The 23,210-nt window shown below is 42.0% G+C and overlaps 2 pseudogenes; one reads left to right on the plus strand and one right to left on the minus strand.

Moving 5' to 3' along the window:
- Nucleotides 1-12,754: 12,754 nt before the first annotated feature.
- LOC115936228 (ankyrin repeat domain-containing protein 33B-like) lies at nucleotides 12,755-15,123 on the minus strand (annotated as a pseudogene).
- On the plus strand, nucleotides 15,122-21,748 carry LOC134756500 (tripartite motif-containing protein 49D-like; annotated as a pseudogene).
- The last annotated feature ends 1,462 nt before the right edge of the window (nucleotides 21,749-23,210 follow it).

Here is a 23,210-nt window from a genome sequence, read left to right on the forward strand (position 1 = left end):
GCCTGGTTCCTCTAGAATTTGGAAACTATCTCTGAGTATTCTTAACTTACGGCAATATAGCTGCATCAGTGCAATAATAACCCAATATTTTTTAGAAAGCGGACGCAGTTGGAGAAAGTGGTTATTTTACCAAGGCTTTGACTGGAAGGGTATGCTTCCCTTTAAGGAGTCAGTCTCGACTTGCAGAGCTGGTAAAAGCCCCATTTTAGACTGGCCCCATACCCCCATCTACACAGTCCCTGTACAGAGTCCGTGACCTGTGGTCAGTAGAGAATGTCACTTTCTAACAAGCCTAGGAGCTACAAGTTTTTCTTGGGACTTTAAGAGAAGAGGATCACCCAACTCACAAGTATTTGAGGATAGAAACTCATGGCTGAGCTCGACTTTAAAAGGTCTTATCCGAGATTCCTTGTGGAACAGAGTTCCATCAGAGCTAATCCAAAAGGCCTATGTAGAAATAATTATTCTTGCTGTACTTTGTGCAAATTATCAGGCCAAGAACAAGACTAAAGTCTATTTTGCAAACAACTCAGTACTACCATAATTTGTTTTTTTAACAAAAAGGATGACTGGATAGAGAGAGAAACTATGTTCCAAACTTATCATACATTTGTCTTTAAATTCTAAACTTATTAGTTGTTCATTAAGAAGGTTCCAACCATGAAGACCCAGGAACAGTGTCAGCCTGTGACTGAGCTTCATCAGAATGACAGAGAATGCTTCTCCATCCTCATCGCCACCCCCAACTAGGCAAAAAATTGTTGAGTAACAGGTCAAAGCAGTGCCTTCTGGGGGACTGAGCGGAATTTGGAGTGAAACTTAAAGTTGAAGATAGAGCAGATACTGAGAAAAGCTGCTGAACTAGTCCCATCCGAAACACAAAGTAATGCTAGATGAGCAGGAAACCTGTGGTGCACTGGAATTAACTCTAAGAAGAACAAGTCTCAAAACCAAATCAACTCCTGACTAGATGGATTCAACCCTCTCCCTCAAAACACACACATACAGCCTAGTAAAAGGGAACACATGCGGGTTTTGCTTTCTATATTAGTCTACTCTACATAGTTCACTTTTTGAGTAAAACTTACCAGACATATATAGAAACAGAAAAGATACATAAAGGAAACACTGTTAAGAGAAAAAGCAGTTAATAAAGCCAGATTCAAATGTGGCAGAGGTGTTGGAATTATCTTTCAAGTAGATCTCATGGGTACTGTTCTAGATGCCCTTAGTAGGGTATAAAGCCCCTTTATTTTTTTTATTATACTTATGTGACAAGATCTTCCTTTTATCCTCTTATGTAAAAGGTATTTCCAATCCATATTCAACTCTGTATTGGCAATCACATTTGTTGACACTTTACATATATTAGTCCACTGTCTTATACTTACATTTATGATTATGGAGCAGTCTGTTGTCATTCTATTAAGTGTTCCCTCAAAATGAAACAGTTTCTTTTGGCTGCTTTTAAGAGATTCTTCATCTTTGGTGGTGGTTTCAAGCTTAAACACATCATAATGAATCAGCCAACAAAGACAGAGAAATACTAAAAATCAGCCAAAATATATTGTTTTACACATTCAAAACAAAGTAAATTTATGTTTTATACATCCAAAATGGGGATTGTTTGGCTTCCTGAATTCAATTCATTTGCTTACTCTGAAAAAATTATCAAGCATTATACCCTTGAATATGTACTCTCCTCATCTTCTCTACTTAGCTCTACTGTGTGCTACAGCCAATCACACATTATGCTGTTTATGAAGGACATACATGATACTCTCATCCTCCTTATGTCACTATCACTCTCCTAGTTTACCTCTATTTGTCCATCTGTGAAGCCTTCATGACATATCTTTATATCTATTATCCAATTCACACTTTCTGCAGCTTCATTTAACTTGCTAAACAAAGTTTTCACTAAACAGCAAATTTTACTTATTTCACTAATATAAATTAGAATTTATATGGTAAAAGAATTTCTTAAATGACTGCCAAATGTGAAAAAATTCATGTATATATTATATATATTTACATATGTATGTGTTATATAGACATACGCAAAATTGCTATTGCTAACGGCAGTTTTCACAGGAGTCTATAACTACCAAAGATTTTATTTTTCCTAAAAGATATAATATTTCCTTAAAGATATTCTGTTTCTTAATTTATAATAAAGATAATTCTTATGCTTTTATCAACAACATAAATTAATAGGCTGGGTGCAGTGGCTCACGTCTGTAATTTCGGCTCTGTGAGAAAATGAGGCAAAAGAGTCACTTGAGCCTAGCAGTTTAAGGCTGCTGTGAGCTGTGATTGCACCACCGCACTTTTATAATATATAAAATATATTTTATATATATATAAATTGACAGTAATACATTAATACCTGAAATCAAGCTTTGAAAGCAACAGCAAAGTGCATTTCCAGTCTAGTTCAGTGACTATTAGAATTAAAGCCAACTTCAGGCAAAACATTTTGAAAAACATAAGAAAAAAAAAACAAAAAAAAGGAGAAAAACTATTCCAGACTTTTGAAGACGTTTATTAAAATCATAAATTGATGGTATCTTCTTTCTCATCTTTTGATGAGTAAAATATTAAAGGACTCCAAAAATTATCTACAAATTTGGCATTTGAGGGTTCATTTGTTGTAAACTCAGTGGTTCTTGATAAGAGGGAGTTTAAAGTTTGTTTATGGAGATTAGCCAAGGTGTTGAATCAATCATTTCCTCTCTTCTGGTGAAACCTAATGAAGAACCCTAATGGCTATCCCAAACTCCAAGAAATGTACAACCTGTTTGAAATGGCTGTGATTTTTCAGAGATTCAATATAAAGAGGTACAAGTAGCCAAGCTCATTCTTTTCTGGGACGCACAGAGTGGCTTTGGAACTGGCTGTGAAGATGTCTGAAAGCTACTACCACTATATGGTGGGGCCCTGATCCCTGATCAGACTTTATAGTATTACTTCTACAGCAAGTTTCAGTGAGACCATAAGTATATTTCTAGGGTGAGAACACAACTAACAGAGGAGGAGTTCCTGCTACTTTTCCAATCCAAAACAGACTGCCCTATGTTTAATTTTTCAACAAACTGAGCTTCTTTCTATAAGTGATGTCATTTGCTTACTTAGTAAAAATGTTTTTACTCTTATTTTGTCCTCTTGTCTTCCTACATACTTGTGAAACACAGTGAAGATTAATTTTACTTGTATCATTTATGTATTCCTTAGTTGTTCCTATGTATTCTAAGAACACAGAAAATAGTTTTCAGATATCTTGCAATTTCATACTTGTATATCCTAAATTTTATTGAGAATATTTTATTTTATATGTTGTACGTAAATGTAATACCCTCTGTTCTAAAGTTGGCACATAAATATATGCACAAGACAGAATATTCTATAATATACAACTTAGGTAATGTGTTGAATAATTTCAGGATAATATTGTTTTAGAGTATAGTAAATGCCTCTTCAGCATTTCTGGGTGAAATCTGATCAAATCTCACAACGTTCAGTAAATAAATGATGGTTATTTAGAAATCATTTTGCAGTGGTGGATTGTGTTTGAGATTTTTTGAAATACTTTAAAGGAGAAAATTATGACATCTAAATGAAACAATAAGAGCAAAATTGCAGTTAAATACCATTTCCTAAACCAATCACTTTTTTTCTTTTGTACTGAATCAATCTTTTCTAATCCAATCACAATGAGCATTAAGAATGGTTTTCAGAGTATTCAGGACCCATCATCTAATGGTATAAATTGGTCCTAATTTCATACTCTTAAACCTGAAGTTTTTTGGAGTAAAGTCAAAACTCAACAAAACTGAGGTTTCTTTTCTTTTCTTTTCCTTTCTTTCTTTTTTCTTTCTTCCTTTTTCCTCTCTCTTTCTCTCTCTCTCGTTCTCTCTCTTTCTTTTTTCTTTCTTTCTTTCTTCCTTTTCTCTCTCTCTCTCTCTCTCTCTTTCTTTCTTTCTTTCTTCTTGCTTTATTGTCCAGGCTGAAGAGCAGTGGCTCAATCTCAGCTGACTGCAACTTCAGGGTTCAAGCAATTCTCCTGCCCAGTCTCCTAAGTTTCTGGGATTACAAGTATGTGCCACCACTCCTGGCTGGTTTTTGTGTTTTTAGTAGAGACAGGGTTTCCCCATATTGGCCAGGCTGGTCTCCAACCTGATCTACCAGCCTTGGCATCCCAAAGTGCTGGGATTACAGGTGTGAGTCATCACACCTGGCCTCTCTGAGGTTCATTTTTCTATGCAAAAGAAAATGGTAGGATGAGGATGTAGTGCCCTGTGAGTTGTGCACGAATCCAACAATTTTACCTACAGATCCAAGAGCTCTCTTTGTGCCTCAGGTTCTATTTTTGTCTTATACAAAATAAAGCCTGTTCTACTCTAGACAGAAGTTTATCACTGAGTCACAACCTGAGTCAAATTTTGCTTTGGTCTTTGTTTATCCAAGGCAAAAGATGAAGTTTTAATCATACCTTTCCTAATTTCCTTCCTTCAGGAAAATGGTCTCAGACATCACACAAGCCTTCCAGAAAGAACCCATCTGCCTCTTCTGTCTGAACTAACTCGTAGACCCCATCACCACAGGCTGCGGCCCCAGCTTCTGTAGGCCCTGTCTCTGCCTTTCCTGGGAAGAAGCCAAAATTCCTACCTGCTGCCCACGTGCGGGGAACTGTCACAGCAGGAGGACGTCAAAACCAATATTCTTCTGTAGAATCCAGTGTGCATTGCCAGAAAAGCCAGTCTCTGGCAATTCCTGAGCTCTAATGAATAAATGTGTGGGATCCACAGGGAGAAAAAAAGATATTTGGAGCGGTGGATAAGAGCCTGCTTCATTTGCTGTTCTGGAACACTCAGGAGCATGGGGCTCCCAGACACTGTGAGGGGCAACTAAGGAACTCTGGGTAAGTGATGACTCTGAGAGCACTTTGAAAGCTGGAGGATGGCACAGGTAAAGAGATTAGGGGGAAGATGAAGAGCATGAGGATTATTCTGTTCTGTACTGGATGTCATGTAGTGCCTAGGTATCAATGATAGAAATTTAAATGGAATCTGTGAGAATACCTTCCTTCCTGGAACTTGCCTTTCACTGAGGGAGTGATGAAGTTAATAATCATTAAAATAATTTGACTATTTAGTTTAATGTTCAAGGCACTGTAAAGAGCTCAATCTCAGAAAGAGTTTCTGGCTATCTAAACTACAAGTTCAAAAGCCTTCTATATAAGAAAACTATTTACCAACACTGGAAATAATAGAACAAAATATGCTAGAATTAGCAAGGCATGGTGTCAGTAGATTCCAATTCTGATGCAAGATGCCACATTATCTGTAAATTAGCCCTGCTTATGATTTTCCTATTAAACTGGTTGTGTTCCATGTTGTGGTTCTACAGTCTGAGATCTTCCCAAATCTCTTTCATATCTCATCCCTTGATTTCCTTATCAATGGGGGTCTTACACCCAAAGCGATTTGTTTCTCTGATGTTCAAATTCATAGTTCTTTTATAGGAGACGATAATGAAGCAAGTGAGATCTTTTTGGGCAAAAATTCAAGAAAACCAAAGAAAGTTAAATGAGGAGAGCAGGAAACCAACCAGTGGATTGTAAATATTAGGCCTTTTCCCTCAGATTCAGCCTCAGACAGACACGCTACAAATGTATCCACTTACCACTTGAGTGGAAATCATCTTGGTTAGGATGTGAGGAAGGTTTTTCTCATGGCTTCCAATCCTCAGGGTACAATGCAGCATTGATTACTGCTCAGAGAGAGTGGTCAGGCTATGGAGTAGGGAGGTTTGGTACTAAAGACTAATTGAAAAAAATTGCAAAAAATTATCTGTGAATCATCATAAATTCCAATGACTCTCATGTAGGTTTTCTGATATCAAAGGGTGTATATTGAAGAAATGATGAATAATAACCTTTCTTCGGGTGTTTTAGGAAGTCATATAATGAATAAAAGAGGTTTAAGAAAAGAATAAATTTGGCTTCAAGTATTGTTAAGAAACAATAAAAATAAATGAAAGAAAGGGAGGAATGATTGATTTCATGGTTCTGAGAAGTGGGAAGACATGAGTTTATGTACATAGCTTATGGTAGGATACATCAGTCAGTCTAGGCTCAGTGGCTGAAGTTCGTAATCCCTATGATTTGGGACTGCTACATCAGGAAAGGGTTTTAAAGATGAATTTCCCTTGAATGATTATTTGTTTTAAATCCTGTGATGAAATATTTGGTATTAGAAAGCTCAATTGTATTTTCCTCTTTAAAGGAGTGAGTCAGAGCAGTGGCACATACCCCAGTGTGTGAGCTCAGAGCTCAGTGCTCAACCCATCACTGGACTAATGGACAGATTTCATGACCTCCAGGTGAGTGTCAACCTGCTGAAGTGATGACCACACAGTGTCCTTCAGGCATGGCTTTCTTTCTTTTTCTTTCTTTCTTTCTCTCTCTCTCTCTCCCCCCCCCCCCCACCATCTCTCCTCCTTCTCTCTCTGTCTCTCTCCCTCCCTCTCTCTCTCTTTCACCAAAGCTGGAAGGCAATGGTGCAATCTCGGCTCACTGCAACCTCCACTTCCCAGGTTCAAGCGATTCTCCTGTCTCAGCCACCCGAGTAGCTTTAGTAACAGGCACCCACCATCATGCACAGATAATTTTTTATATATATATATTTTGTAGAGCTGGGGTTTTGCCATGTTGTCCAGGCTGGTATTGAACTCCTGACCTCAGGTGATCTGCCAGTCATGACCTCTCAAAGTGCTGGGATTACAGGCATGAGCCACCACTCTTGGCCTCAGGCATGGTTTTACTACAGGCAATTTTTTGTTCTTTATTAATCTTTCATCTAATAAAAGGGAACAGACTGTAAACAGCATTTATAAGCATACTTAGTAATACAGTTCTTATGATCATATGGAAAAAATAAATGAAAGCTGACGTAATGGTAAACATCATTCAGTTTCCTCTTGAGTCTGGGCCTTTTGCGTCTGGGTCCCTCTGTGCAGCCAAGGCAGGTCAGATGGAGAGAGATGGTCCAGACCTGGCCAAATGGGTTCTACACGAGCCTTCTGAGTCAACACTGCCTTTCAATAAAGACCTGGGCTATGATGACTCCAGCCGTGTTCTCCACCACAGTGGGCAGAGTGCTCATAGTGAGTCCTTGGGCCATGGGAGACCCCATTATATACATTGAATAACATGCCATCAAAGCATTTCCCATCTGACACTGCCCGGGGCCCATAACAAGCTACAGCAGCATCCTAACCTTTGCCAGCACGAAGCCCAGTGTCCTTTCAGTTTATCCGTGTGTATGAGTAAACACACTTACACTCACCCGTGCATACCCTCACACCATAGTGTACACTGTCCACAGTGGCACCACCTGCTACTGAGGGCCGTGCCTTGTATCAAGTCTTATTTCAAGCTGGCTCAGCATGAAGAAATTGTGTATGCAACACTGACTTTCAACTGAGTCACTCAAAAATTAGTAAAATCATTTCAGGTAGTGTGTGTTTTTCTTTTTCCTGCTTTCAAAAACAACCTCCAGAGGAGTTTTGTTAGCCACTTATTTAAAATGTTAATGAAGGAACCTGTGAGTGCAGGGGCACAGAAACGAGCAGTTGATTTAAGTCATTCCAACGCATAAGCAAGTTCCAAATGCACTGAGAGGTGAGGAGGCGAAGATGCAAAGGGTGCCTTGGGAAGAACTGCTTTTGCGGTAAGCCCTTGGTGGCTCCCAGCATGCCCGTTGCGATGGCATTCAACCCACTGCAGTCGTTGTCATCAAGGTGACTTTGTTGTTTTAGAAGGATCTGTTGTGCTCAGGGTTCCACCTGTCCTTCACTAGACCATGGCCCTCCAGGCAGTTCTAGGCAGGTCCCAGTGAAAAGGTACTGGGGTAGAAACCAAAGACCAGGCCTACAGAAACAAGGACCCCAGGGGCTTCCAAGAGGGAGTGCTGACTGCCAGGTGCAGAATCCATAGAATTACCCACCATGGGAGCCAGAGGGACCTGCACAAATCCCTGGGGAGTGTGTTAGAATTTCCCCAAATACTATAAAAGAGAAAAGTGCTCATATTTTTTCACGTGAAAGACTAATGATGTCTAGGAGCTGACACAGAACAGGAGGACTCTGACCACCGCAGGACCAGCGAGATGTGTCAGGACAGAAATGAGCAAGCTTGAGTCTCCAGGCACACCTGGGGAAAGAGTAATGCAAGGCACACATCAGGGCTGTGACTCACTCCTCAAAGCAGGCTTGGGTCCCCAGGGTAAGAGTGAAGAGACAACCTCCCCACATCATATAGTGTGGATGGCAGGGCTGCAGGGGATGTAGTCCTCTTGCCGGTGGGCTGCCAGATACCTGGCAGCCATACCCACTTCTTAGTGACGGCACATTCATTTCCTCTCTGGAATGCATTTCATCATATTTACTTTGTACCCACGATTCTTCCTGACAGCCTGAAACAGCAGGCTTTGCATCCTTTTCAGGCCTGGGGTCTGGCCTTACCCCAGGGACTTCTGTTTCACCCACAACAGACTTGCCTCCACACCAGAGACCTGGTCACTGCTGACAGCAGGGAGAGAAGAAGGCAGAGGGGTCCAGCACCGCCCTCCTGCATTCATAAATCCTATTTTCCAATGAACATCACGAACTCCCTGTCTCCTGCTCCCAAGAGAAGCCTCAAGTCTCAGGAGTGGTCAATGCTGAGATGACAAAGCGATTGAAATTCTGATCTCCATAGTCTTGAGGTCTCTAGTGTTGCCAGGAGACTGTCAGGAGGAGCTCCAGAAGAAAGAGGCACAGGATGTTTCACACTGCTTTTCCCAAGTGCAGCCAAGGGACAGCCTCTGCACACCGAGGTAATTCTAGATGATTGGCTCCATGCTCTTCCCTCCTCCTTTCTAGTGACTTTAGTGCTGGCTGGCTGTAGAACACTTTATTCACAGAAGCAAGCAGAAAAAATTGTCACTCTTAATTCACATGCTCCAACGTCAGACCAGGAGTGACCAGTTCTGGAGGGAAGTGCCAGGACTGGCTCATTTGTGTTCTCATCAGCCGCCTCCATGCACATGGAGGTGGATTTCACTGGTGTTGATACATGCTTTCACATCCACAAGAGGCTCTCCAAGGGACAGAAGTGACTTCACACCCACCGCAAAGCTATTTCTGCTGCCAGAGTCCCCAATCTCCAATCACCAAAAAAATTCTCCACCAAGGGGCGAGCTCCACCCATCTCACTTGTAATCAGTAGCATCGACATTGTCTGAGAAATATTTATTCTGTCCAATTTAAGCTTAATGTTCACAAACACTAAAAAGTAGTAAAATAGACTTTAGCTTTTCCTCTAACTATATTTATATATAAATCCCTGAGAAGGTAGCTGTCAACTTGAAATTCACTATGTACAGTTAATTAACATCAGGGTGCAGGGAGGGACCCTAAGCCCCATCCCTGTGCACAGCAGGGGCTGGGCTGTCATTGCAAGAGAGCAAACCTGGTCTCCCTCCTGAGCAAAGAGGAGGGGGTGAGAGGGGCACGGCGGTGTAGGAATTCTTAGCCATCAGCACAGATGCTGGCAGGCCTGCTGTTCACTCACTCTGGGGGCCTGGAGGTCCCACCATGATAACACCACATTGCCTCACAGAGGCCCCTGCTTTTCTGTCCTTGGTAGAACTCAGGGTAGGTGGTGCCAGGGATGATAAAGAGCTTAACCAACTGGGAGAAGAAAACAGGCAAAGGAAGGAAGGGTGAATGAGGAAGAAGAGATGAGGCAACAGGGGTGGGAGAATGTGGTGATAAAGCCAGTGGGGATAGTGTGGTGGCAACTGACAGGAGAGGAGAAGGGGGCCCATGCTCATCAGTCCCCTCCTTCCTGAACAACATGAGGGGTGTAGGGAGGGCGAGCCCTCAGTGAGTGAATGCAGCAGTTCAAAGAAACAAAAGTAGACAAAAATAATCAATGTTCTCCTAGGACACCAGGTTTTTAGAGAGGCCACTGTGAGACCTCTGAATGCCCGATGCCCAATAGTGCTGAGTGGGTAAGTGACAAGAAGCCTGCACCACCCCCCCCCAGCCCTGTGCACCTCCTGAGACCGAGAAGCCTGTGTCACCAGTACCTAGGGCTAGAAGAAAGGGCTTCCAAATGGCTCAGGAAGATGAGTGGGCATTTCACTCCACCTCTGGGACCAGATGACCACACCTCCCCTGAGGAATCCCTTACCCAAAATAATTGAACAAAATAATGTTGCTTAAATATAAACTGGCTCATCTGATCACCCCGACACTGACCCCAGGACACCCCCCTCAAGGTGGCTCCAGTTCCCCATCATCTAGACTTTTCTCCCTGTCCTCCCACACTCCCTGAGTCTGGCTGGAGGCCTGCTTGTCCCCTCTGCTGCCCACTCCAAAGAGAATAAGAAACCAAGAGCATGGGCTCGCCATAGGTCGAGGAAAGAGGCTTGGTGACACTTCCTTTGACTTGGAGAATTCCTCTACTAGCAAATCTGCTTCCACATGGCAAAAATGAGAAGTGCTGGGCCAGTAGCCAGGCACACAGCTGCAGAAGCTACCTCGACCTGCCTCATGGGCCAAAGGGAACGGCTGCCCATAGGCAAGCCATGTCTAGAGTGAGTCCAGAGAGACCAGGGAGAGTCTGGGATCCAATCAGGGATGACCCTTCTTTCAGTTGGGTCTGGTGGGTTTTCAAAATCCAGTCTTTCCATTGGGGCCATACCAAAGCTCCGGGGGAGGTCAGGCTTCCCAGTTCCACCAGAACCCCCCCGTGAAGTTGTCCTTTTCTCTCAAGTTGCATACACTGGCCAGGTAAAGGCAGCTTCTACTCACCAGGCAAGTGGCCAGCTCACCTTCGGATTTACCAAAGAAATCTGGGTCCTGCCCCATACTTGCTGGCTTGGCAGGCTTTTCAAAATGCAGGTATCTCTGGAGCTGTTTTGTGGACACCAGGAGCATTACTTGACAAGCTCTGTGCTGGCCCCAGGGTACCCTGTGCACCTGGGTAAGACTGGAACACATTGGGAACAGGGACCCAACATGTCCACTCCGGAACAGCGTGGGACCTGGGGAAATTGCCAGTTTTTTGCTTTCCTACCATTGCTGTTCTACACATCCCTGGAGACTATGAGCATCGGTTACAGTGTGGTGGTGGCTGGTCAGGACCAGAAATGTCCATTTTTGACCTGGAAGCAGCAGACACCCAAGGCTTACTGTAGAAGTGGGGGCTCCATACCATTCCCAGTGTCAACTTCCCATGGCGGAAACAGGAAGGAATGTCTGGCAACCCACCAAGGGTCAGATGCCACATCAGCCCGAGCGAAGCTGCCAGACACTAGCTGTTCCAATGACAATTAGACATTCTTGGGAAGGTGGAGCCATTTGTGAGAGCTCAGGATGGGTGTCCTGGAAGTGCCACTTCAAGGCTACTGAGGCCTCTCAAAATCCCTGTGTTAGAGCTGCAGCTCTCCACGTGGGCTGCAGTGCAGTCACCTATGGAGCTTTAGGACAGGCCCAGGGCTCAGCTCCCCGGACCAGTGCCTTCAGAACTTTCTCAGCAGGGATAGCCGGCTTGGAAAGGCATGCCTGGGAGACCATGTGACACTGCCTGGCTGGGTCCTGGGCTGACAGAGGTGAGCGTGGAGCTCGCAGTGACTTGGTAATGCTGTGAATTATGTACGTGTGGCAGGAAGGTGCCACAATGCCAAGGCCCCATGTCTTGGAAATTCCATAAGGTCTGCATGAGTTTGAACTAAACACCAAGTGCAGTCCTGAAAGGAAAAATAAAAGAAATACCCACATAAGGGACTCTTTGGAACTGAGTCTGGAAGAGAGGGCTGTCTGGTCCACTCCAGGAGAATTTGCCTGAAATAAGTTTGCTTCCCATTGCATTCTCTTTGCTTGTTCTAAACATCACCTCCCCCCTATTCCTTTAATTTGCATCATTCTGGGCTCCTTACTCTTGTTGCATCCTTTTTTTACATTTGAAGGATGTCTGGATTTGATTTACTTAAGAGCATATATGGCTTAATTCTGTATTTCTGGTAATCATCTATTAGATTTCCCCCATTTTATCAAATGACACTTTTCCCTCATATCTATTTTTACTATGTAAAAGATTTTCTATCCAGTTTATCTAAAACTCCTTGATTAAACAGTTTAATTCTAGCAATACATACATGCTTATCTCTGCATTGTTTTATAATTTGATGAGAAATGTTTTTCCCCAATATATGACTGTATGGATAATACTTTTTAAAAAGATACAATAAAATGTGATATCTCTTTCTCACTTGATCATGTGGCTGAATGAGTCAATCCCTCCATCAAACAGAAATATCCGGCATCACTTAATCTAATTAATAAAAACATCCAGTGTGCATGTGCACCCACAATGAGAAGAAAAGACCAAAACAAACAGCCAAAAAGGAGAGAACCCCATGATTTCTGTGTAAACTCCTACAGATACCATAAATATTTATTGCTAGAAACAGTATTTTAAATAAAAGGTCTTCAGGCAAGTGTATGAAAACTGCCTTGGATACAAGGGGCCCTATCACTTGTAAAACTTGGCAAATTGGATAACAATTAAAAATACAAAATCACACAAAAAATACTCTTTAATAAATTGAGGTTTTTTTTATTGAGACGGAGTTTGGCTCTTGTTGCCCAGGCCGGAGTGCAATGGCGCGATCTTGGCTCCCTGCCACCTCTGCCTCCTGGGTTCCAGCGATTCTCCTGCCTCAGCCTCCCGAGTAGCTGGGATTACAGGCATGTGCCACCATGCTCGGCTAATTTTGTATTTTTAGTAGAGACGGGGTTTCTCCATGTTGGTCAGGCTACTCTCAGACTCCCAACCTCAGGTGATCCGCCCGCCTCGGCCTCCCAAAGTGCTGGGATTACAGGCGTGAGCCACCGCGCCCGGCCTAATAAATTGATCTTTAAAAACATCTTAATTGAGGTTCTCTAAAGGGAGCCTTTTAGGCAACATGCCCGCTAGGTGTACTGATTGCTAGGGTGGCTGGTGTCAGGCGAATCGATGTGGCTCCCCCAGCCCATTCCTGGGAGCATTCTAGAAAGACAGCGTGGAAACGCGCGCGGCCTGGTGGTCCCGGGAGCGGCCATGGTGCCCAGCCCCGCGGCCTCACCCGGCCCTCGAACCCCGTGTCAAGCACCCGCGGATTCTCACTTCCTCTTCTTCCAGGGCGGCGGGCGCTTCTCCTGCACCTTGGCCTGGAGCTTCTTCTCGGCCTCCTCAGCCTCCGGTTTCTCCTCCGTGGCCACCTTGTAAGGCCAGTTGGATATCCGCAGGTGGCCACTGTCCTAGGTGCTGCCCTTCCGCGCCGGCCTCTGGTGCGGGAAGGTGGGCGCGGGCGCCTTGCTGAGGCGCATCCGGGGCACCACCACGCCGGGCCGCAAGCTGTTCCGCCGCAGGCGCTGCAGGGGCAGGAGGCTGGCCTTCCGCGGGGCGGGGTCGACAGAGCCCCAGGACCCCGGCAGCGGGGCAGGTGGGAGGCCGGCTCTTGGGGAGCCCTCCCGGGAGCCCGCGGCCTCTGGGCAGGGCCGCTTGTGCTGCTCTGCGCCCTCCGCTTCGCCCGCCTCCTGCGCCTGCCTCCCCACCCCCCGCCGCGTCGCCAGAATTTCCTGAGCCGCCAGGATTTCCTGCACCGCCAGCCGCCTCTTCCCCACGCACAGGGAGCTCTGGGGGCACACGGTCTGGCACGCGAGGGCCACGGCGGGGCTGTTAGAGGCTACTGGTCATCCTGACCATGTGGTCCAGGGCGCCCCGGTCCTCCGGGCCACGGACAGAGCGCCGCGTCAGCGCGGACAGCTCGCAGTCCCTGACCCCTCTGCAGGCAGTTCTTCGAGCCCTCTGGCTTCCGCGCCCTCTCCTGAAGCGGAGGCAGCTCAAGCTGGTACTTTTTTCCCAACCGCTGCTCGCAGGGGCGCTCCGGGAGCCTCTGCATGAGGCGGACGTGTAAATGGCCACTCCTCTGGCGACATCCCACGGCGGGGGCCCTCGCGTGGACACCCGCCCCTGCTAGCTCAGGGCTCGGATGCGATCGGTTCCACCCTGCATGGCGGCTTTCAACCCGAACGCGTCCATCCTTCAAGGTCAAGACCCAGGACATAGTTCAACAAGTAGTTGGTGATGATAGCGTGCCCTGACTGGGCCAGAACAGCCTCTTTAGTAAAACAGCGCAGGAAAGTCATGAAACAGATGCTCAACTCCTTTCTTCATTTTCACTTTAATTCCGTGATGCCTCTGTGTCCGTCTGACGACATCTCTCCTGGGGTCTGGGACTCTGCTGGTCTTCAATGCCTACTGAGAAGGGTTCCTGGCCATCATCAGGCGTGAAAACCTCAAGGCCCTCCGTCCTCAACGTGGGATCCCTGGGCCAGCGGCATCAGCTTCACCAGGAAACTTGTTCTTCTGCTTATTCTTGGGCCCCACCCCAGGCCTATTCAAAAAAAGACTCCCGGGGCAGGGCTTGGCAGCCTGTGTTTCCACCAGATCTGTGTTAAAGCTCAAATGAACCAGCCCAGGTGATGCTGACGCAGGAACCGCAAGGGTGAGAGCCAGTGTCTAAGGCAACTGTGCCCATGGGGCCAGGGGCAGCTTCTGCCTGTGCAGCTATGATTAGGGTTGCGTTCCCCTCCCTGTCCTGCAAGTTGACTTCAATGTGGGGGCACTCAGCTAAGGCCACCACGGTATATCCACAAAGTCGTGGTAGCAGGCGACATCAAGGTCGGTCTAGCCATTGTGGTCAGTCTCCTGCGCATTCTCAACGCTCACCCCCCGCCACACCAACGTCTGCAGCAGCCCCACGCCTCCAGGACGCCCTCCTCCAGGACGCCCTCCTCCAGGACGTTCTCCACGCCCTCGACGCCGTGCTCCTCCTCCTCCTGGAAAGGGTAGAAAGAGTCGTCCCAGGTGATGCTGCGGGTGTCGGGCAGACTGGAGAAGTCCTGGAACTCTTTGTAGTCAGCGCGGTCCTCCTCGACCTGTGTGCCTAGGAGTGGGGACTGCGGTGGCGGGGTCATGCAGCGCGCCCCGCCACCCTGCGGCTGGGTCCCAGCCAGCAGTACCATGCCGGCGGCCGGAGGGGTGGGCGGGGGGCCGAGGCTCTGTCCGGGAAAGTCTGGTGCGCGCCAAGTTCCCTGCTTCTTGCTTCTGCGTCCCAAGGGAAGCCCTAGCTCCCGCCTCCAGCCCGGTGGAAACCTCCCTTCTTTTACATTATTTTGTTTTTATTTTAATTTTTTAGGACATTGATAAAATCACTTTCTGATATTTGAAATTAAAAATTAAGTAATTTTCAAGTTTACCCTTTTTAAAATTTTTCACTATTTTAATGCTTTTATTTTTTTGTATATTTTAATTATTGTAATTTACATCTTCAATTATTATGGAAGATTTTAGAAAAGCCTTTTCACATAATAAAGTCTAATTAATTAACTATTATTTATTCTCTCCTCTATCTCAAATACGTACTTTAACCTTTCAGAACACTTTATGTTTTGAGACTCTTGTTACTTATGTTGACATTTTAAATATTATTCTTCACTCTTCTAGTGAATTTGTAATGTCATTCAAAGGGTACATCTTTCTATAGTGAGAATTAAACAGTTCTCAAAAATGTTCTCAAGTATTAGGAATTTCACCTTCCAATGGTATGTTAAGTATGTTCTCCTTCCCTTCTAATGCATACTCCCCGCCCCCTGCCCCCTGCTAATTTTGTATTTTAAGTAAAGACAAAGTTTTACCATGTGGAACAGGCTAATCTTGAACTCTTGACCTCAAGTGATCCACCTGCCTAGGCCTCCCAAAATGCTGGGATTGCAAAAACAGCAACTAAATGCTGGAATGGTGACTGGGAACTTGTCTAGAGTCTCCATTGATTATCTTCCTCATAACAAGGCAGAAAGCCTTCCTCAGAATTATCTGGACTGACATTACTCATTGTCCAGACCTGCTAACAGACTCCTGCAACCAGAGCTGTGAGTCTCAAATGTGCTCTTCAATAATGCAGTAGAAGGCCTGAGTTTCCACATAGTAGTATCCTTGAATGCCTGGAGAATTATAAGGCATAAGAACGTACTGATCCTATGAACTATATGTTTTGTAAAATCTCAGGTTATGTGAGGTGTTTGGACAAATTAAGTTTCTGGGTGATAACCACTATTGAGACAGAAAATTAGTCTAAAGAATTAAGACCTCAAAGTCCAGAATTTGCTTAGAGCCTCCTTATAATTGTCTTACTTGTTTTATAGATATAAGCACTAGAGGACAAGCTCTACCTGATATAGCTGGCCTAGACATATGCAGGTTTATTAATCATAGAAGAAAGAATTATACCTTTCAGGTAAAATGGCTACAAAAAATAATTACTTGCTGTTTTTGAGACAAGTTCTCACTCTGTCACCCAGGCTGGAGTGCAATGGCACAATCAGAACTCACTGCAGTTTTATACTCCCGGACTCAAGCAATCCTCCCAACTCAGCCTCCTGAGAAGCTGGGACAACAGGTGTACACCACCACTCAAGGCTAATTTTCTGTTTATTTTTTGGTAGAGATAAGGTCTTACTATATTGCCCAGGCTGATCTCAAACTCCTGGCCTCCATTGATTTTTCTGCCTTGGCCTGCCAAAGCACTGGGATTATAAGTATGGCCACTGTAACCAGCTTTAGATCAATTTTATTTCATACAGATAGCTTCCCAACTAAAAATATTTTATTAGAATTCTCTTAATTCAGCAAAGCAATGTTATTACTGACCCAGTCTTCACTTATTTTCAGCTTACATGCAGGAACAAAATGACCTTTATTTTTTAATTTGTTTTATTTTATATTTTCAAGGTGCACAATATGTAGTTTGCAGATACGTGTGCATAAGGAAATGATTACTACAATGAAGAAAATTAACAAATGGATCATATCACTTAGCTCTGCTTCTTTTTGATGATAAGAACACCAAAAATCTAGTCCCTCAGAATATTTCCCAAAAACAATGCAAGATTATCTAATATACCTACAGGTTGTACATCAGATTCATTTATTCTACATTACTGCACCTTTACAACTTTTGCCCTTCATTTACCTATTTTCTTCCCACCAGTATAACCACGTTTTTGAATGTATTAAACTTATAAAAATAGATTTCAAATATGAGTGGGACCATGAAGTATTTTTCTCTGTGTGTCTGTCTTATTTCACTTAGGAAATCTACCATTTACATGTCTCCTAAATTTAGTACAGAAATAAAGTGCTAGTCAAGAATGTGTCTCTGTTTTGTTAGATTAATTTTTTTCCAAGTTATCCTCTTTATCGATTTTTACTTTTTGTACTATAGAAGAGTGAAAATTCTTGTATTAAAAAAACTGTAACCAGGCTATTGATAAATAGCTTCTTTTGGGGATAAAAATCTCAGGAAGTTCGAGATTTATGTATTAATGATTGACAATGTCCTTAGTGGTCTCTCTTTGATTTATTTCAATTGTAAGTGTCTTGGTGATATTCTAACATAAATTCTGATAGGTGAAGAGAATAAATAAAGTAAGTATCTCTAGGAGAATCAACACAATAAGATTATCTTGGTTAAATGGCTAAGAAAATATGGTAAATAGACACAAAAACTGTTTCATCTTCCAAAATCAGAGTCAAATACTAAGTGATCGTAAAGTAGCTAATTCTTTCTGCCAAAGTGAATGTGAGCTAAAGTAGAAGAATGTCAGGAATAAATTTTTCCTTGAAATCTAGCAACAAATAATGTAATTAAATTTTGAGGCTTTGACTGTTGCATAGAGTTTTAGCATCAACAGAAAAGCTCACAAAACATAGGTGACAATCAAAAAGGAGTGCTGGGTTGGAGCCCTAAGGTGAGTAATTTTATCATCTCAGATCACTTGGAAAAAAGCAGTGAGTCCGAAAGAAGCTGGTGATAAGCTTTCTCTCTGCTAACCCCTAATGTTCTGCATGAAATATGTGGAGGCAGAAGAGAGACAGTTTATTATAGTCTATGTGGCATAGAGTGAAGGAAAAAGAGAATATTTCTGATAAGTATTTTCAAAATTTGGAGAATCATTCCTATCCAAATCGTTCATTTAAGGGACTAAAATACAAATAAGATGTTTCTTGCCACATAATCCTCAGCTAGCCAGGCTCTAAAAAGGACAACACTGGACACCTCGACAGTGGTAAAAAGCAGGGTTTACTCGCTCTTGAATAACTAAGAACTGGTGCTAACCTTAGGCAGCAGCTTATCTATTTGGTTGAGGTTCAGCTTTGTTTCATTGAACAAATCTCTTGGGTTATTTTCAGTTGTGCCAGTCACTTAATTTGTTTTCTGAATCAAATGATAAGAATAAATATGGCTTAGAGTGTAAACAGCATTCCCAGACACATTACAACTTGGTGTCCCATCTGCCTAATTTTGAACCTATAGGACAGGAATCAAAGCATTGTGAGAAACACCAGGTGATTTCCTTAAAGCCAAATACTCTTGTCCCTCCTACTTTTTTTCTGGCTTTCCTGCTGCATTGGACATGGCAATAAATGGGAGTTTCCTGCACACAGAGGTAAAATTCACTTGTTGAAGATGTCAGTCTTCTTCTTGACCAACTCCTATATTGGTACAAACATGTTAGAGAAATGCACCTTCTGAATCATTTCTAAGTCAATAATATATTCTGGGTTGTTTAACATGTATAAAATAGTGAGTGATTCATTTACATTTAGGTTAATTTGAGGACATGGCAAGATCAGAAATTTTGGGAATCTAGGCTCACATTAATATTATCTTGAGGTCCACTCATTTGGGTAATAGGTTCTGGGAAAGATGACTGAATAGGTTATTTGAAGTTACCACAGAGCATAGACTCTCTGGGCCTCTTCTCCCTTCACTTCTGGAGAGAACGTCTTCAAGACTCAGACTTTACCAGGACATTAATTAATGACAAAATGACTCACTGGGTTTTTCATTACAGAAGAAATAGAAAATGCTTTCCAGACGGTAGGGAAATAATATCTTTAGAAACTGACTCCAAATTTCACACTGAACTTAGTGAAAGATGCATCTTGTGAAATGTCCTACATACTTCTATTTTTTTTTACAGGGTTCTGGAGACATATTACATAGGTGAGTGTTTACCTAGATTTTGGCATATATTCTTTCAGTTTCCATGAATATCAAATCAGGCTCTACCAAAGTCATGGTATAAATGATTAAGATACTGATACTACCTTTTTTTCGCAACTGCTTTCACTCTCACACCAGAAAAGACAAGAACACTAAATAAATAAATAAATAAATAAATAAATAAACAAATAAATATATAAATAAATAGTGAAATAAAAAAAATTTATTCCTGATTTTGTTTTATTGCTTAAAAGCCTGCATGGGTGAAAGATAAAGTTTTGTTTTGTGGATGGTGAGAAAGTCACCAGAGGAAGCAGGAGAGAAGTGGGGGAAGTATTTTAGCAGTGAAAAAGTTGATGATTTGTTGTTCATACCTACATACGTATCAGTTAACAGTCCTGAAAAATAGGTTGAAAAAACTGTGGAGTGTTAGAACTGTATAAGTCTCTAGGGAAGTCTCTTGTTTCTAAAAGGCAGGTCTAGCTGCCTAGAACAAGTTTCACATTCTTTATCTTGGAAAGGAAGCAGCAGATGCAGCAGTCTCCCCAGAACCCCGCTATTTCAGACAAAGATGTCAGGGGAGTCTGCCAAGAAGTGGAACTCAGAATTTCATTTCCAAATATTCTCAAGGCCATAAGGCTAAGGAACCTTACACATGTGGGGCAGAAAAAAAGAAAGATCAGACTGAATTCTGACTCAGACTCTCCCAGTATGCTTTAAAATTTGGAAACTGTAAATAGAAATTAATTCCAAAAAGGAAGTAATAATTTTTGAATAATCCAATCTGTGGATTCAAAGGATTCTCATGAACTGTCTTTTAAATAGAAATAGTGATTTTTATTTATTTTATGGCTGTAGATGTTGTAACTGCAGGTTTTTCCTTCCAGGAGTGAGTCCGTGCTGCTGCACGTGTCCCAGCCTCTGAATCTAGAGCTCAGTGCAGGGCCCATCACTGAACTGAGGGACAGGCTCATCCAATTCTGCGGTAAGTCTCCACCCATAGGCAGCACTCCCAGTATCTAAATATTATTACTGTTAGGACCACGTAGGTAATATTTCACCCTTTATCAAATATTTTACTTCTTTATAGACATAAGTGAACAATATAATCATGCAACCCTTTTGTATCTGCGTCCGTGTAGTCAGATTTATAGCATTAAGTTTGAAAGAGAGTGAAAAACAAATACATTTTGGCCTCATATGTACTGAGTAATGTAATGGGAAAAACCAGTAGTGTAGCAAATTTTAAAAAGGAGCAAATGGAACAATGCTCAGAATGAAGGTGAGTTATTTAATGTTAAATACAAAATTTTACATTTCCTTAGTGTATTCATTTGAACAGCTAAGAACTGTTCTTTTGGGGATTATGGTTTAATGGGGATTGCTGGGGTTTTTTAATTTTTTAAATGGATGTGTATCATGAATTGTAAAAAAAAATTAGTTAATGGGTAAACATAAAAAGAAGAAATCGTTTTGTGAATACAAGTAAAATTACAAACAAAAAAGAAGTTCAGTTTAATTGCAATATGAAAAGCTACAGGTTAAGTTTAAAATCCAGCTTTTCAGCCCCAAGCTAGCATGGAGGACCACAGAGAGACTGGTAAAAGATTTTACAGAAATCTGCTTTAAATTGTCACTTATGACATGTACTTACGGATTTTTATCCAGTCATCAAGAGCTGTTCTTGAGTAACTGAAAATCTTCACATTCTTTCCAAAATGAGAGCACTCGTTTTTAAGAATAAGAAACATTTCTAAATAATGATCTTGATAACAGCATACTATTTAGGGCAGATAATCTGCAAATTTTGCTTTGAAAATTGGATTGAAAGAAGTTGGTCTTACATTTGGCTCTCAATATGTTAAGTTTTCCAACCATTTTTAATATCTGTGGTTAGTGTTTTGTTTGTCTTGTAGTTAAAATTAATCATCTGTATGCTTTATTAGAAGTTACAAGCAAAATTGTCCTTGTGACTTTACATTTCCTGGTAAATTAACTTCTTGATAGAACAATTTTTGCTTATTGACACATGTCTATGCATATTTTGTTTCTTTCTCTTTTATTTATTTATTTATTTTTGCAGTGGATATTACTCTGAATCACTATGAGCCAACAGTCATATCTTTCGATGTGGAGATTTGAGAGGCATGTGTATTGGATGTGACCGTCCAAATCCGCCCCATATCACTGCAACACCTACAAGTTTTCTTGCATGGGGTGCTCAGACTTTCACCTCCGGCAAATATTACTGGGAGGTCCATGTGGGGGACTCTTGGAATTGGGCTTTTGGTGTCTGTAATAAGTACTGGAAAGGGAAGAATCAGAATGACAATATATATGGAGAGGAGGGACTCTTTAGTCTTGGATGCGTCAAGAATGACATTCAGTGCAGTCTGTTTACCACCTCCCCACTTACACTGCAATATATCCCAAGACCTACCAGCTGCATAGGATTATTCCTGGATTGTGAAGCTAGAACTGTGAGCTTCGTTGATGTTAATCAAAGCTGCCTTATATACAACATCCCTGATTGCTCCTTCTCACCTCCTCTCAGGCCTATCTTTCGGTGTATTCACCTCTGACCAGAGATAAATCAGAAATGTGTTCATCTGCTGTGAGAACCCCTTTATTCCAGGAAGCCCTCTTCCTTGTGCCTTATCAAACAGGACAAATAGGTTCTGTTTTATGTCTTGAATTGCCTCCTAATGTTATTAAAACTTATTTATTGTGTTACTATTAAAAATGGTAAAAACACTAAAAGTATATGTATTGGTTCTTTATTAATTTTTGAAAAATCATCATTCATGATCATGGCATAAAATATATTCTGTTTTTTTTTCTTCATTTCTGACTGCCACTGAGTGAAATAATAGATGACAGACATGTCCGAATGGAGTTAAAATCAATGGAAAAGAGTCAGGATCTTTTGCTTCATGCAAAAGCTTGGAGTGAAGTCTTAATGATAGCTGGGAAATGTTTTTCTTTCTCTTTACCTAACTATATTGCACTTCTCCATCACATTTCATTTTACTAATCCATCCTTTGAGTTAATATTATTTGACCTTCCATGCTGGGCTTCATTTTGGAATTCTCACCACATAGATAAATAATCCTGCATTATTAGTGTGCTCTTCTACATTGAAATACACAACGTGGTCAGAACAATGATGGATTAATTGAATTTTTAAAAATAACTAAATATTTACTCCTACCTCAAAACACACACAGTCATTTCCAAATAGATTCCAGTCCTGAAGGTAAGGGGAACATGATACAATATTCTCATAAGGATTTCTTAACCACGACAAAAATTAACAATTAAAAAAATTAGTTGGTTTATATTAATGATGACTTCTGTGTTTCAAAAAACATAATACAAGAATTGAAATGCAAACAATTAGTGGAGAAAGATATTCACCCGAACACATATAAAATAAAATGCAATACGTGTGCATGATGAATACTTAAAATGTATTTTAAGTATTTTTCCAGATTCTTCCAGAGTGGCACAGAATAAACTCAGATGGCAGAGTCAATGATGAGATTAGCTGTGGAAATGGGAAACCATTTTTTGGAGGCAGTAGTAATGCTGTGAACTTAAAACAACCAAGTATTCAGTAGCAATTAAAATGTGTCTCCATAAGATTATTTTACAGATGCGTATCTGAAATCTGAAATTTGGGAGAACATTCTACTAGTGTTCTCTAGTGAAAAAATACAGCTGGAAGGAAGAAGGGAGGGAAGATGAAGGAGAGAGAAATAGAATGCATTTGAGAGAAAATGCTATTTAGACTAAAATAGAATACTGCAGATACCATGACAAAGTTGTTAAGGTGTGTCTTATGGAGCAGAAATGGCAGAAAATACCACAGTAAAGAGATTTACAATTGGATTGTTAGTTCTGGCTTTTATTCTGTCAATGTTGTGGCTTCTAAACACATCAGTAGTCTCCTTTGATCCATGTGCTAATTAACAACCAACACTCTGCCCCCTCTCCCAGATTCTTTCATCGTTTTAAACTTAATCTAATTCTAATCCGGCTGG

Source organism: Gorilla gorilla, chromosome 9 (assembly GCF_029281585.2).
Source record: "Gorilla gorilla gorilla isolate KB3781 chromosome 9, NHGRI_mGorGor1-v2.1_pri, whole genome shotgun sequence".
NCBI classification, from domain to species: Eukaryota; Metazoa; Chordata; class Mammalia; order Primates; family Hominidae; genus Gorilla; species Gorilla gorilla.